A 15,096-nucleotide genomic window follows, 5' to 3' on the forward strand; every position below is an offset into this window, starting at 1 on the left:
TTAGGGTTAGGCAGGCACCACCAGGGGGCAGTTAGGGGGGTTTAGGGTTAGGCAGGCACCACCAGGGGGCGGTTAGGGTTAGGCACCACCAGGGAGGTCTTAGGGTTAGGCACCACCAGGGGGTGGTTAGGGTTAGGCACCACCAGGAGGGTGGTTATTGTTAGGCACCACCAGGGAGGTGGTTAGGGTTAGGCACCACCAGAGGGTGGGTCTTAGGGTTAGGAACCACCAGGGGGTGGTAAGGTTAGGCACCACCAGGTGGGGTTTAGGGTTAGGCAGGCACCACCAGGGGGCGGTTAGGGTTAGGCACCACCAGGGGGGCTTTAGGGTTAGGCACCACCAGGGGGATGGTTAGGGTTAGGCACCACCAGGGGGGTCTAGGAGTTAGGGATAGGTACAGGGAGAGCTCTGTGTGAGAGTAGGGTTAGGTATAGTTACAGTACAATATTTGTAATACATACAATTTATTTAATTATGTATATTTACACAAAGGAGGGGTCTAGGGGTTAGGGATAGGGATAAGGAGAGATCTGTGTGAGCCTACAGTTAGGTATAATTGCAGTAAAATACCTGTAAAATCAACCATTGTAGTACTATGCTTAATACAAGTGTAGATATTGTTTTTTGTTACAGACGCTATTTGACGTTTCATTGCCGATATCGTTTGTTGTTATAGACAGTATTTTGCTGTTTCATTTCCATTTATACAACCTATTTAGCATTAGATTTTCATTTATAAGCTATAAACGAAAAATATTGCTTTACATTACAACGTATAATTTTGGCTATATCCCGGGCCCTTTTTTCCAGGCGCCCCTTTTTTGATGCACCTGATCCAGAGAGCAAAAATCAATTAACCCTTCGCACTCTCACATGCAAATGAACTAAAACCCTGGCTTTTAATTTAGCTGTAGGGATAACAGTTGTGCCTGGATGAGTGAATCTGTGAATGCATTTGTTTGAACATTTGCATGTGAGAGTGCGAAGGGTTAATTGATTTTTGCTGTTTCTAGCCACACCCCCTTCAGCACCTCCCTTTCCCTAATAATTTATTTAATGTCCTAACTAGAGGCGATGTGCCTGGATATATGTATTTTTTTCTTGTTACTGACCCCTGTGGCTAGGGTCTAATTCAGTGCACTCCCTCCTTCCCCTGTATGTGTTTGTCAGCATGCAGACAGCTTATGCTGGTGTATGCGCATGGTGCACATGGACACATAACGTTAGCTCCCTTGTGCGATTGGTAAGATGCACTGTCTTTCCCAGGAGAGGAAGTTAGGATGTGTGCTCCTAATCCATTGATAGGTTTGATGCAATGAATGTGTTTGCATGTCTGCACTATGCATGTTACAGGGCCAGAGTTAGGACACCTATGTTTACCTGGGTACTTCTGCGCAGTATAGGTGACTAAGCATAAGAATGCATTCTTCTGTGAACTAAAACCCTGGCTTTTAATTTAGCTGTAGGGATAACAGTTGTGCCTGGATGAGTGAATCTGTGAATGCATTTGTTTGAACATTTGCATGTGAGAGTGCGAAGGGTTAATTGATTTTTGCTGTTGCTAGCCACACACCCTTCAGCACCTCCCTTTCCCTAATAATTTATTTAATGTCCTAACTAGAGGCGATGTGCCTGGATATATGTATTTTTTTCCTGATCCAGAGAGCGTGGCAGAAGCATGGATCTGAAGGGTCTCTACCTCCTTGCACTAGAGCGAGAAGGAGACCCGGCGCACTGTAGCTCTGCCCCATTTGCACATGCACCAGCATAGTTTCATAATTACGTGGTGCAGCGTGATACTGGAGAGGATCAAACTGTGTGACTTTGTCTACCACTGTGATCCACATAGGGTGACGCCATGCCGAGCTTGATCTGGCAACGGGCACCAAATGCGCCCATAACGACCTATAGCGATCACAACAGAACTAAGGCAACAGAGACAAGCTACATGTTAAAGAGAAGCTTTAGCCAAAAGGAGAAAAAAAAAAGAAAATCAATATATTGCTAAGTTAGAAGTGAAAAAATAGAGAAGAGATAAAGAAATGATTGATATTCGCCATGTATTTTGTTCATATTGTTTGATCCACAATGAACCTGCTAGTCATCATCTTTACTACCGGCAGACATGAAACAAAAAGACAGCACCAATTGCCATTATCTATAGCCCCACCCACTAACAATGCAATAGGCTAAGATGTTGTTTAATTTATAGATATACAGTTGATATGTACAGAGGGAGATACTGGTTGTTTGGCAGTTGGAAACAGTTGTTATTTCCCACTATGAAACAAGGCTCACAGACAGGAAACTGTCAGGACCTAGGTCCTGACATCACACCGTGGGAGGGATTTCACCACAATATCAGCCATACAGACCCCTTGATGATCTATTCCAGAAAAGATAAAGATTTCTCATGGGAAAGTTACACACTACTGATTGGAATGAAGTTCAATCCTTGGTTACAGTTCCTCTTTAACCACTTGAGGACCGCGGTGTTAAACCCCCCTAAAGACGAGGCCATTTTTCCCAAATTTGGCCACTGCAGCTTTATGGGCTCGCCGCAGGGCCGCAGAACACAGCACACAAGTGATCACCCCCCCCCCCTTTCTCCCCACCAACAGAGCTTTCTGTTGGTGGGGTCAGATCGCCCCCAGGGTTTTTTATTTTATACAAATATTTATTTTTCTATTTTTTATTACAGTTTCTTATTTTTTTAATTTATTTTTGTTTTCCCCCCTCCCTCCATCGAAATTTCGCATTACTATAATTACGCATGCGAAATTTGCTATTACGATGCGAAATTATGGTAGCGTAATTGCCATTAAAATCGTAATTGAAAATACCGTAAGCGTAATTTTCAATGCGTAATTTGGCGTTTCGTTCATAACGTAATTTCGCGTTAAACCATAACGTAATTTCGGGTTCGCTTAATTTTCACGAAATTTAGCTTATTTTTTTCGCGTTTTTGTCTGCATGGCGAATTTTGATGCAAAATATCACTATATGGCGAATTTTATATGCGTAACGCGAAAACAATGCGAAAATTAACGCTTACAGTAATATGAACTATCGCAAAATTACGTTATGTAACTACGCTTACAAACGGTTGCATGCAAGGTAAACGTAATTTCGCGATCCCCACTGTAATGCGAAAATTACGCGAAAATTACGCGAAAATTACGCTTACACGGAATTTCGCGAAATCCTTCTACATTACGACTATGTACTTACGGCCATAATCGTAATTACACTAATTACGCGAAATTTCGCGAAATCGTAATTAAGTCATTACGCTCATCTCTAAGCCTATCACAGCGATCGGTTGTGATAGGCTTCAGCCTATCACAGCGGCTCACTCCCTGTCCTCCAGGAGGGACAGCTGTGCCATAGTTCGCAGCGCTGTACAGCCTAATTAGACGGTGGTTTTGAATGGCGATCGCCGCTGGGAGACTGAAGGTGGCGCACGCATATCCTGCTAGCCCCATAGAAAGCTGTTCACATCAATCGGCGTGGAGCGGTCCTGGGGCTGAGACTGCGTTCACGCCAATTGGCGTGGAGCAGTCGGCTAGTGGTTAATACATTAAGCTCCAGGGGAAATATTTTCACTTTCCTTGTAAAAGACAAAATTAAACGTATTCCTTATACCCACTTAGCCTCCCAAAGGGTCCTTAGTTTAATGGGCAGCTTCACTAATCAATAGGGAGGTTCTGTAGGTCAAATCTCTTTAATAATCATTTCCTTTTCATAATATTTTATATTGACTATTTTAACTTGCAGTGTTCACTCGATGATCATTTTCTATTGCCCTGGTGACAAAATGTGCTTTAAATGAACATTACAATAAGGGCGGTATGACTACTGGTTGTAATTATTTCTCAGCATGGTATACAGGTTTTCCTTTACAGATTTTTAATGAATTGAGCACTCATTAACATGCAACATTGCACAATAAGTACAAATGGGAATTCCACTCAGTTTACTGGCATTTGATACATCAAGCCCTTTGTGCCTTTTATTAGATAAGCATTTGGTTGCATGCGGTTAGCAATGTTTTCTCTGCATGAAACAACAACTGGCTGTTATTTGAATTCCATAGATTAGGAAATCCACAAATCTGATTGTGTTTTAAAAATACACTGCACATAACATGTCATTTTCATAAACTAGATTGTGTACAATGGACTTTGATCATGTTAAATCAAAGTCAATGCAAATGCACTGTATATATAATAACTAGCGCCAGCTTTCCGCGAAGACCATGGCCTAAGGGAATGCTTCAAATAGAGGTGGCTGCATACAGAAGAGGGGAAAATTGCTGCACATATATGGGAACAGCAGATGGAACAGAAAGACTGCACTTGAAAGACGGAGGTTGAGGAGGATGTAGCAGTGCGGGGGGAGAAGATGGTTAGAAGGTTGGAGGATATTTTAAATTAAAATCCGAAGAGCAGGGAATGTAGGGATAGCTAAACATGTTTGCCAGTGGGTGGTTCCTTGCAAATTATGATTGTTCACCACAAATTTTCGTATCCAAAATTTGCATTTGCTTTTAAAATCAAAGTCAATGGCCGCTGACTTTAGCAGTTAATAGCAAGGCCCCCATACATGCTAGATTCACCAATTTTTCAGGGTTTATTAACCCATTATCAAGTTCAATAGGGTTATCTCATTTGAGATAAGTGCATTGCTTTTGCCTTCAGATGGCAGAACTCAGTGTGCTGTAAAGTCTTCAAATGCTTTGATCTCTCTCTACTAGCAGAAAATATAACTGAAAGCAGAAGTCCGCTGTTATTGTCTGACACTGCCGCCTAGTGACAATTGGCCATTACAGCAGTACTAATTAGAAGCAGCCAAATGTAACAAATAATAACAAAAAAAAGTGCTAACATAAATTGTATTCAGGCACTTGCAAACCTCTAAACAAATTGGCTGCTAAAGGGTTCAGGAGAACAGTGGGAACAAAGGTAAAAAAAAGACCTTGTTGTTTTTGAGAAAATCAATTTTAAAGTTACGATAGAAAAAAAAAGTTTTCTTTAAAAAAAAAAATCCAGGTTAAATGAAAGATAATGTACCATCTACCAGTAGTGTACATTTACATATTTCAAATGAAAAAGCAGTGAATTTCATTACGGGGTTTACTTTCCAGGTGGGTTAGTATGCAGTGCGGCTATACTAAGTATAGTAGAGAGCCTCAAAGCATCTTTAAAGTAAATCCGAGGTGAAAATAAACTGATGAGATAAACAATAGAATTTATGCTACTACTCCTAAAAATGAAGTTTTTAGATTAGCCATGGTTTTATTTTATACACATTTATATTTACACATTTAAAAACTAGATTGAATGTTTTGTTGCTTCTGCTCAGTGCCAGCCTAATATGTGTCCCAGAGTTAGAAAAAGGTCACTAGTTTATGTATTTAATCTCTCCCTGCCCTCAGAAGTCGTATTCTGATAGGAAAACTTTATGGTTGTAACTAGCTTATCAGTGATGTTTAATGACAAGATGGAAGCTATCACATCCATATCTAAAAACTAACTCTTTCAGACAGCAAAATAAAGCAAGTAAAACAGCCTGGTTATTAATATGTTTTGCACTGTACATACACATGTTTATCTCATCATGTCACATGTCACCTCGGATACACTTTAAAAGTTTATCCAGGGCACCACATTGGTCTATTAACAGACCAATGGGAATCCTCTAGTGAAATGTGAAAATACATGCTCAATTGGGCTAAGATCAGGTGACAGAGCAGTTTTGATTTATCTGCTTGCATTTGGATGCTTGGTTTTGATTGCATTCACAATGAGTCTCAATGAGTCCCTATCTGCAATCACTCTGCACTTCAGAGTAGCTCAGGATGTTGTCATGAATCCATCTATGGCTTGCTGCAGTTGAACTTCTTACATGCATGTGGTTGCATAATCTGGCATGCATTTTTAATGAGAGTCCTTTCCATTCACAGGCAGCTTGCAGCCTTCAATCACTCTAACACAGGATTATTATTATTATTATTTAGTATTTATATAGCGCTGACATATTACGCAGCGCTGTACAGTGTATATATATATATATATATATATACAGTATATATATATATTGTCTTGTCACTAACTTTCCCTCAAAGGAGCTCACAATATAATCCCTACCATTGCCATATGTCTATATTATGTAGTGTAAGTACTGTAGTCTAGGACCAATTTTAAGGGGGAGCCAACTAACTCATCTGTATGTTTTTGGAATGTGGGAGGAAACCAGAGCGCCCGGAGGAAACCCACGCAGACACGGAGAGAACATACAAACTCTTTGCAGATAGTACCCTGGCTGGGATTCGAACCAGGGACCCAGCGCTGCAAGGCGAGAGAGCTAACCACTACGCCACCGTAGTGGTGCATGTCTGCTCTCATTGGCTGATGTCATTGTCCATAGAAGAGCCTGCCTCTCCTCTCAGACCTCACCCGACATAGCGTTCAGCTTAGCCATAGTTGATTGCTGGGTTCCTGGTGTGAAAGTTGTATTGTATTATTGTATTGCATTATCTTGCCTTGCCTGCCTGGACGTTCACTGCACCCGTGGGGGTATAGTGGAGTCTTTACCAATCCTGATAGTTTGGAGAAAGCCTTCCCCACGTTGGCGACTGGTAGTATTCCTGCTTGCTCTGTTCCAGTAGACATGACTGTAGCAGTGGTTGCTAATAGTTACGCTCCTACCTGTTGTCTTGTCTGTGACAGTGTGGATGTTTGCTATTGCTGGGCAAACAATCCTTCTGTCTGTCTGTCCCTGTAAGTCTTGTTCCTGTGGACATAATTACAAGCTGCGGTTGCTATTAGTTACTCCCCTACTTGTTTGTCTTGTCCTTGTCAGTGGGGATGTTTGCTGTTGCTGGGGCAGCAATTAGATTGGCAAGCATTCATTCTCTCTCTCTGTTGTCTGTCTTTGTTACTCAGTGTGTTGGACATCAGAGACTCAGGGCTGCAGTTGCCTGAGCAAGCAATGTGTCTTGTTAGCTAACAAGCATTCTGTCTGTCTGTCTGCTGTCTGTCTTGTGTGCTGGACATCAGAGGCTCAGGGCTGCGGTCACCCTGAGCAACTAGTGTGTCTTGTATGCTGGCAAGCATTCCGTTTGTCTGTCTGATGTCTATTTTGTGTGCTGGACATCTGAAGCTCAGAGCTGTGGTCGCCCTGAGCAACCATTGTGTCTTGTTTATTTGTGGCAGTTATCAGAAACTCAGAGCTGCGGTTGCTCCCTTGTTCATAGCTCCTAGTGTGATCTGATCTGTGTAACATCTTCCACAAGAGCATTCTTCTCTACTTCCTAATATCACCCAGCTGCATAGTTTTGTTTGCTCTGGCAGTACTCTGGCTTTCTCGACCTCAGCCCCTATATCTTGCATCTACAGTGGTGTGAAAAACTATTTCCTGATTTCTTATTCTTTTGCATGTTTGTCACACTTAAATGTTTCTGCTCATCAAAAATCGTTAACTATTAGTCAAAGATAACCTAATTGAACACAAAATGCAGTTTTAAATGATGGTTTTTATTATTTAGTGAGGAAAAAAACTCCAAATCTACATGGCCCTGTGTGAAAAAGGGATTGCCCTCCCTTGTTAAAAAATAACTTAAAGGTGGTTTATTACACCTGAGTTCAATTTCTGTAGTCATCACCAGGCCTGATTACTGCCACACCTGTTTCAATCAAGAAATCACTTAAATAGGAGCTATCTGACACAGAGAAGTAGACCAAAAGCACCTCAAAAGCTAGACATCATGCCAAGATCCAAAGAAATTCAGGAACAAATGAGAACAAAAGTACTGTAATTGAAATCTATCAGTCTGGTAAAGGTTATACAGCCATTTCTAAAGCTTTGGGACTCCAGCAAACCCCAGTGAGAGCCATTATCCACAAATGGCAAACACATGGAACAGTGATGAAGCTTCCCAGGAGTAGCCGGCCGACCAAAATTACCCCAACAGCGCAGAGAAAACTCATCCGAGAGGCCACAAAAGACCCCAGGACAACATTGAAAGAACTGCAGGCCTCACTTGCCTCAATTAAGGTCAGTGTTCATGACTCCACCATAAGAAAGAGACTGGGCAAAAACGGCCTGCATGGAAGATATCCAAGGCGCTAACCACTTTTAAGCTAAAAGAACATTAAGGTTCGTCTCAATTTTGCTAAAAAAAAATCTCAATGATTGCCAAGACTTTTGGGAAAATACCTTGTGGACCGACGAGACAAAAGTTGAACTTTTTGGAAGGTGCGTGTCCCGTTACATCTGGCGTAGAAGTAACATAGCATTTCAGCAAAAGAACATCATACCAACAGTAAAATATGGTGGTGGTAGTGTGATGGTCTGGGGTTGTTTTGCTGCTTCAGGACCTAGAAGGCATGCTGTGATAGATGGAACCATGAATTCTACTGTCTGCCAAAAAATCCTGAAGGAGAATGTCCGGCCATCTGTTTGTCAACTCAAGCTGAAGCGATCTTGGGTGCTGCAGCAGGACAATGACCTAAAACACACCAGCAAATTCCCCTCTGAATGGCTGAAGAAAAACAAAATGAAGACTTTGGAGTGGCCTAGTCAAAGTCCTGACCTGAATCCTATTGAGATGTTGTGGCATGACCTTAAAAAGGCTGTTCATGCTAGAAAACCCTCAAATAAAGCTGAATTACAACAATTCTGCAAAGATGAGTGGGCCAAAATTCCTCCAGAGCGCTGTAAAAGACACATTGCAAGTTATCACAAATGCTTGATTGCAGTTATTGCTGCTAAGGGTGGCCCAACCAGTTATTAGGTTCAGGGGGCAATTTCTTTTTCACACAGGGCCATGTAGGTTTTGAGGTTTTTTTCTCACTAAATAATAAAAACCATCATTTAAAACTGCATTTTGTGTTCAATTATGTTATCTTTGACTAATAGTTAACGGTTTTTGATGAGCAGAAACATTTGAGTGTGACAAACATGCAAAAGAATAAGAAATCAGGAAGGGGGCAAATAGTTTTTCACATCACTGTACATGGCCTGGGTGTAACCAAAGTTGGGCAGGTGTTATTTCCTCACCTCCCATTCAAGCGGGGACATGCCACATAGGGGGAAGAAGGTGGTGATAGATTGGGCTATAGTGACTGAAAGAAAGCAGGAGATCTGCCAGGCATTACACTTGGCCATTCAAGAATTTTCCACTTCTTTCCTTGAATAAACTTCTGGGTTTCTTTGGCTGTATGTTTTGGGTCATTGCCCACCTGTATCATGAAATGCTACGCAATCTATTTGACTGCATTTAGCTGGATTTGAGCAGACATATGTCTCTGAACACCTCTGAATTTATTTGGCTGCGTCTGTCCTGTGTCACATCATCAATAAACACTAGTGTCCCAGTGACACTGACAGGCATGCATGCCCAAGCCATCACATTGCCTCCACCATGATTTACAGATGATGTAGTATGCTTTCAATAGTGAGCTTTTCCACACCTTCGCCATACTTTTTTTTGCCAGCATTCTGGTAAAGGTTGATTGTGGTTTCAGCCATCCAAAGAATGTTTTTTCAGAACTGTGCTGGCTTTTTCAGATGTTCTTTAGCAAAGTCCAATCCATCCTTTTTATTCTTATTAGTGGCTTGCATCTTGGAGTACACCCTCTGTATTTATTTTCATGCAGCCTTCTCTTTATGATAGACTTGGATATCGATACGCCTACCCCTTGGACAGTCTTGTTCACTTGGTTGTGTGCTGTGAAGGGGTTCCTCTTCACCATGGCATGGAAATTACTCTGTGATCATCCACCACTGTTGTCTTCCGTGGATGTCCACATCTTTTCGCCTTGCTGAGTTCACCAGTATTTGCTTTTTTACTCAGGATGTACCAAACTGTATATATACTTGTAATAATCAAACTGTACTAAATAATAATAACCAAACTGTAAAAATAATAATAATAATAATAATAATCCATATATTTTGCCACTTGTAATATTGTAATAATTTCTTGGATAGTTTTCTTTTCTTTTTTCACAACTTAAAGTGGACCTGAATTCAGAACATCCTCTCTTCTGAAAGATACATAACAACAGCATAATAACCTTAAAAAAACAAAACATTTCTTTGTTACAGCTGTCAGCTGATACAAATCCTAAAATAAGTCTGCTCTGTACCTACTTCCTGATACATGGAAGCAGACGTATTGTTAATAACCTGTACTTTCAAATGAGCCTCTCTGCCATTTGGCAGTCATGTGACACAGGGAGAGATTACATTACATTTGTGATTAGACACCAATGAAAGGGACTTAGACAGGCTAAACTCTCTAAATACATACAGCATGCATTTCTCTGTTTTCCTTTTGTCCTGTGCAAGAGTTCAGGTCCACTGTAAGCATGGCTTCTTTCACCTGCATGGAGAGCTACTTTGACTGCATGTTGTCTGTTCCCAGTAAAATCTGTCACATGCAAGCACCACACCTCAAATGAACTCCAGGTCTTTTTTTTCTGCTTAAAATTACATTACAACCGACTTGCCTACACCTGTCCAATGAAATGTCCTTGAGTCAATTGTTCAGTTACTTATGAGATCCTGAAATGAAGGGATTGTGTTAAAAAATGCTTTAGTTGCCTCACATTTTTATGCAATTGCTTTGTTCACCCCACTGAATTAACTGTATATGGAGACTACCATGGGCCTGACTCACAAAGCAGTGCAAACTGTTTAGCACGGGTGTGCTAAACAGTTAGCACGTGAAGTGCCGTTCGCGGACTTTTGCGCGCGCAAAGTGCCGCGATTCAAGCGATCACGGACTTTTGCACATGCAAAGTGCCGCGATTCGCGCAATGTGCGCGCAGCAAAAGTCTGTGATCGTGCGAATCGCGCCACTTTGCGCACGCAAAAGTCGGCAAACGGACTTCACGTGCTAACTGTTTAGCACACCCGTGCTAAACAGTTTGCACCGCTTTGTGAATCAGGCCCCATATGTATTTCCTTTTAAACAATACTAGTTGTCTGACTGTCCTGCTGATCTTTTTGGGATCAGTAGTGTTTGAATCACCCACCTGAAACAAGCATGCAACTGATCTTGTCAGATTTTTGTCAGAAACACCATATTTGCTGCATGCTTGTTCATGTTCTATGGCTATAAGTATTAGAGGCAGAAGATCTGCAGGACTGACATGTAACTGGTATTGCTTAAAATTAAATAAATATGTCAGCCTTTACATCCCTCTCAGTTCCCTTTAATAAATCAGGGAAAATGGTGTCAGTCACAGAAGTTCAGAACCTTGGAGAGCAAATTTCCTAGAATGTATCAGGCAATGAGCAGTGGTGGTGTTCGAATTTGGCATTTAATTTTAAAGGGAAGGTTCAAGCAAAACAAAAAAATGAGTTTCACTTACCTGGGGCTTCTACCAGCCTCATGCAGCCATCCTATGCCCTCGTAGTCACTCACTGCTGCTCCAGTCCCCCGCTTGCAGCTTGCCGACCTCGGAGGTCGGCGGGCCGCATTACGTACATTTTTACACATTCCCGCTAGTGCAGGAACATTAACACATACATTTTTACGCATTACTGGTTAAATTTTTACGCATTGAACCAGTAATGCGTAAAAATGTATGTGTTAATGTTCCTGCACTAGCAGAAATGTGTAAAAATGTACGCAATGCGGCCCGCCGACCTCCTAGGTCGGCAAGCTGCCAGCGGGGAACTGGAGCAGCAGTGAGTGACTACGAGGGCACAGGATGGCTGCATGGGGCTGGTAGAAGCCCCAGGTAAGTGAAACTCATTTTATTATTTTGCTTGGATCTTCCCTTTAAGCACCCAAAGACTCCCGACTGCCACTGTTCAGCACTAAATGAGTGGACAAGGCCAGGTGAAGTTCACTGCCCTGTGTGTCATGTTATGTTTCACTTGCTGAACAGTGGCAATTGGGAGTCTTTGGGTGTTTTGAATTAGCTATGCGGTATTTACACATCTACATTAGTAATGTGTGGTGCAGGTATTTTTCCTGTGTTTAATGAATTGTGTGTATCATGTACTAATTAACGCAAATAGTACTGACAGCATGCCAAGTAAAGTACCCACACCTAAATTAATGATGATCTGCTCTTGGAAAATGATGTAAATTGTGCTACTCTGTTAAGATGCTGCATTCAAAATTAATGTTGATATCTAGGTGCAAATCCACTGGAATTGGTAAATAAGAAACATTTAGTACTGGTGTATTGCTATAAAACATTAAGCATAAAGCAGCCACTGGATCTTATTTCTTTATCTCTAAATAGATTATTGTCATCTTTGGACAAATAAGAAGAAAATACCTGAAGAAAATAGCCAGGGCAGTCATCTGTCAGAATCATTATTTCCCAGAAATATGATGGAACCATAGCGTCATTATTTTTCTTTCAATACTTTTATCATTGAGAACTGCACAGGCATAACAGAGGAAAGGCCATTTTTATACTGCTAGTGATGTCCCTAGGGTTGGTGTCAACTAGAACAATAACTCATGGTGCCACAATGCTCCTATGGACCTCCCACATCAGACCATTGAGAATCTGCCCCTGTTTTTGAAGTGCGGGATACTTACAACCTACATTTTTGCAGGCATCAGTTTATTATGTCATAGTTAGGACCAAGGCTCTTCTCCCATAGTTGTAGCTGCTCCAAAAGCTAGGTGGTATAGGCAGATTAGTAGATAGGAGCTTAGACTGATGGACCTAGGAAAATTATCATTATTTTGTGTTTACATTATAGCGCTGGTATCTTCCGCAGCGCTTTACAGATTATATACAGGCCAAATTTAGAGGAAAGCCAATTAACTTATCTGTATGTTTTAGGGATGTGGGAGGAAAATGGAGTGCCCGGAGGAAACCAACAGAGAGACGGAGGTCAGGGAGCACATACTAACTCCATGCAGATAGTGCCCTGGCTGGGATAGAAACGGGGACCAATCACTGTAAGGCAGGGGTGTCAAACTCAAATACAAGTGGGCCGAAATTGTACACTGGGACCAAGTTTCGGGCTAACCTCAATGCCTAGTGGCCCCCTTCCTCCTTTATAAAGTTCCCAGGTGCCCTCCCTCCCTCCCCTTTACAATACCCTGGTGTTTAATGGTTTTCCACCTCCCTCCCCGATATAGCTTCCAAGGTGTTCTAGGGCTTTACCTCCAATATAGCTTTCCTGGTGGTCTAGAGAGGGATAAACATAATGCAAAGTGGGGAAATCACTTGAGGGCCAAATTTAATGGCTCTGAGAGCCAGATTTGGCCCGCGGGCCGGAGTTTGACATGTATGCTGTAAGATGAGAGTGCTAACCACTACACCAGCGTTCTGCCCAAAGAAGAGACTCAGACAAAGCCCCTACATACCTGTATATCTGATGGGTACCGAAGGGAAAAGCAGAGACTTAATAAGATCTACACTTCAGAAAACAATGGCAGAGAGAGGTAAGACATGCAGATTAGTGCTGAAATAACTAGCATTATATCTGCTATTTTTCATTGTGTCACCCATCCCATGAAGACCCTCTAGTGATGCCACAGTGTACTCTGTGTTTTTATGAGACTTGTCAATGATAAAAGTAAACTTTAGGGCTTGATTCACAAAATGGTGCTAACTGTTAGCACAGCTTTTCACGCGTTTTAGCGCGTTTTCACGTGAAAAACAGTTATCGCTCGCAAAAATTTGCGGTTCGCACATTAATGCAAATTTTTCACTTGTTAATGGTCGCGTTCGCGCGATAACGCGACTTTTTATCACGTGAACGCGCAAATGCAAATTTTTGCGTGTGATAACCGTTATCACGTGAAATTTTGCGCAAAGCACTTTTCACAGCGCGCTAACAGTTAGCACCGTTGTGTGAATCAAGCCCAGAGTATACCATTATACTCCATCCTCGTGCTTTTTTTTTTTTTATGCAATTTACACAAACGGAACCATAACTAGTTCAAGTATACTTGTCGAAAACCTGGGCAATCCAAAATGGGCATAAGGTTAAAAATACAGGAACAAGGGATACCTGCAGTGAAAACAGTGAAAATGTTGTCCAATGAAGTTGCTATTAGTTTTGTAAAACTAGCAGCAACAGGATACAGGAAGTGATATCACAAGTCACAGGAAGTTTATTATTGACGGGTCCATTGGGAGTGGTAGGAAGCAAACGGCTAGCATGGCGTCCTTTCATGTAACTAAATTGTTTGGGTGGAGGCGTCCAGTGTAAGTTTCTGACTGAGATATATCTAAATCAGTAGAAAAGGATATGAAAGACAAGGTCTTACCTCTCCAATAGTGACACACCAGTGTAACTGGAAAATATTTTTATTGAGCACACAAAATTGGACAATGCGTTTTGCGGGTACTTTCTCGCTTCTTCAGTTCAGTATAAATTGTGCCTTAAAAAGTGTCTGTATGTACGTGAATGCCTTTTAACCTTTTGCCGACTGCGTCACGCCGATGGGCGTGGCCGCGGCGGCAGCCCCAGGACTGCCTAACGCCAATTGGCGTAAAAAGTCCTGGGGCTCTGTTTTGAATGAGATCGCGCACGCTGCGCATGCATCTAATTCTTGGAGAGCGGAGCTCCACCCCCTCTTCAGTCTCCGAGCGGCTATTGCAGCTTGGGAGACTGTTAGATGGTGTAATTGCCGTCTAATTACCCGTACAGCGCTGCGATCAGCAGCAGCGCTGTACTGGGGACAGCTGTGTGACACGGCTGTCCCCTCCTGAGCCACAGAGGTGATCGGCTGTCATAGACTGAAGCCTATGACAGCTGATCACAGGGATTGGCCGGAGGGGGGAGGGAGGGAGGGGGGTATACTATAGGGGAAAAAAACACACACTTTTTATTTAAAAAAAACAAAAAAAACAAACACAAATAAACAAACACGGGGGTGGGGGGGTTTGGCGATCAGACCCCACCAACAGAGAGCTCTGTTGGTGGGGAGAAAAGGGGGAGGAATCACTTGTGTGCTGTGTTTTGCGGTCCTGCAGCTTGGCCTTAAAGCTGCAGTGGCCAATTTAATGAAAATGTGCCTGGTCTTTAGGGGGGTTTAACACAGCAGTCCACAAGAGGTTAATAGTCTCTAATAGAGTCTTAGAGGTGTTCACGCACGTA

The sequence above is a fragment of the Hyperolius riggenbachi genome, chromosome 3 (genome assembly GCF_040937935.1).
Source record: "Hyperolius riggenbachi isolate aHypRig1 chromosome 3, aHypRig1.pri, whole genome shotgun sequence".
NCBI classification, from domain to species: Eukaryota; Metazoa; Chordata; class Amphibia; order Anura; family Hyperoliidae; genus Hyperolius; species Hyperolius riggenbachi.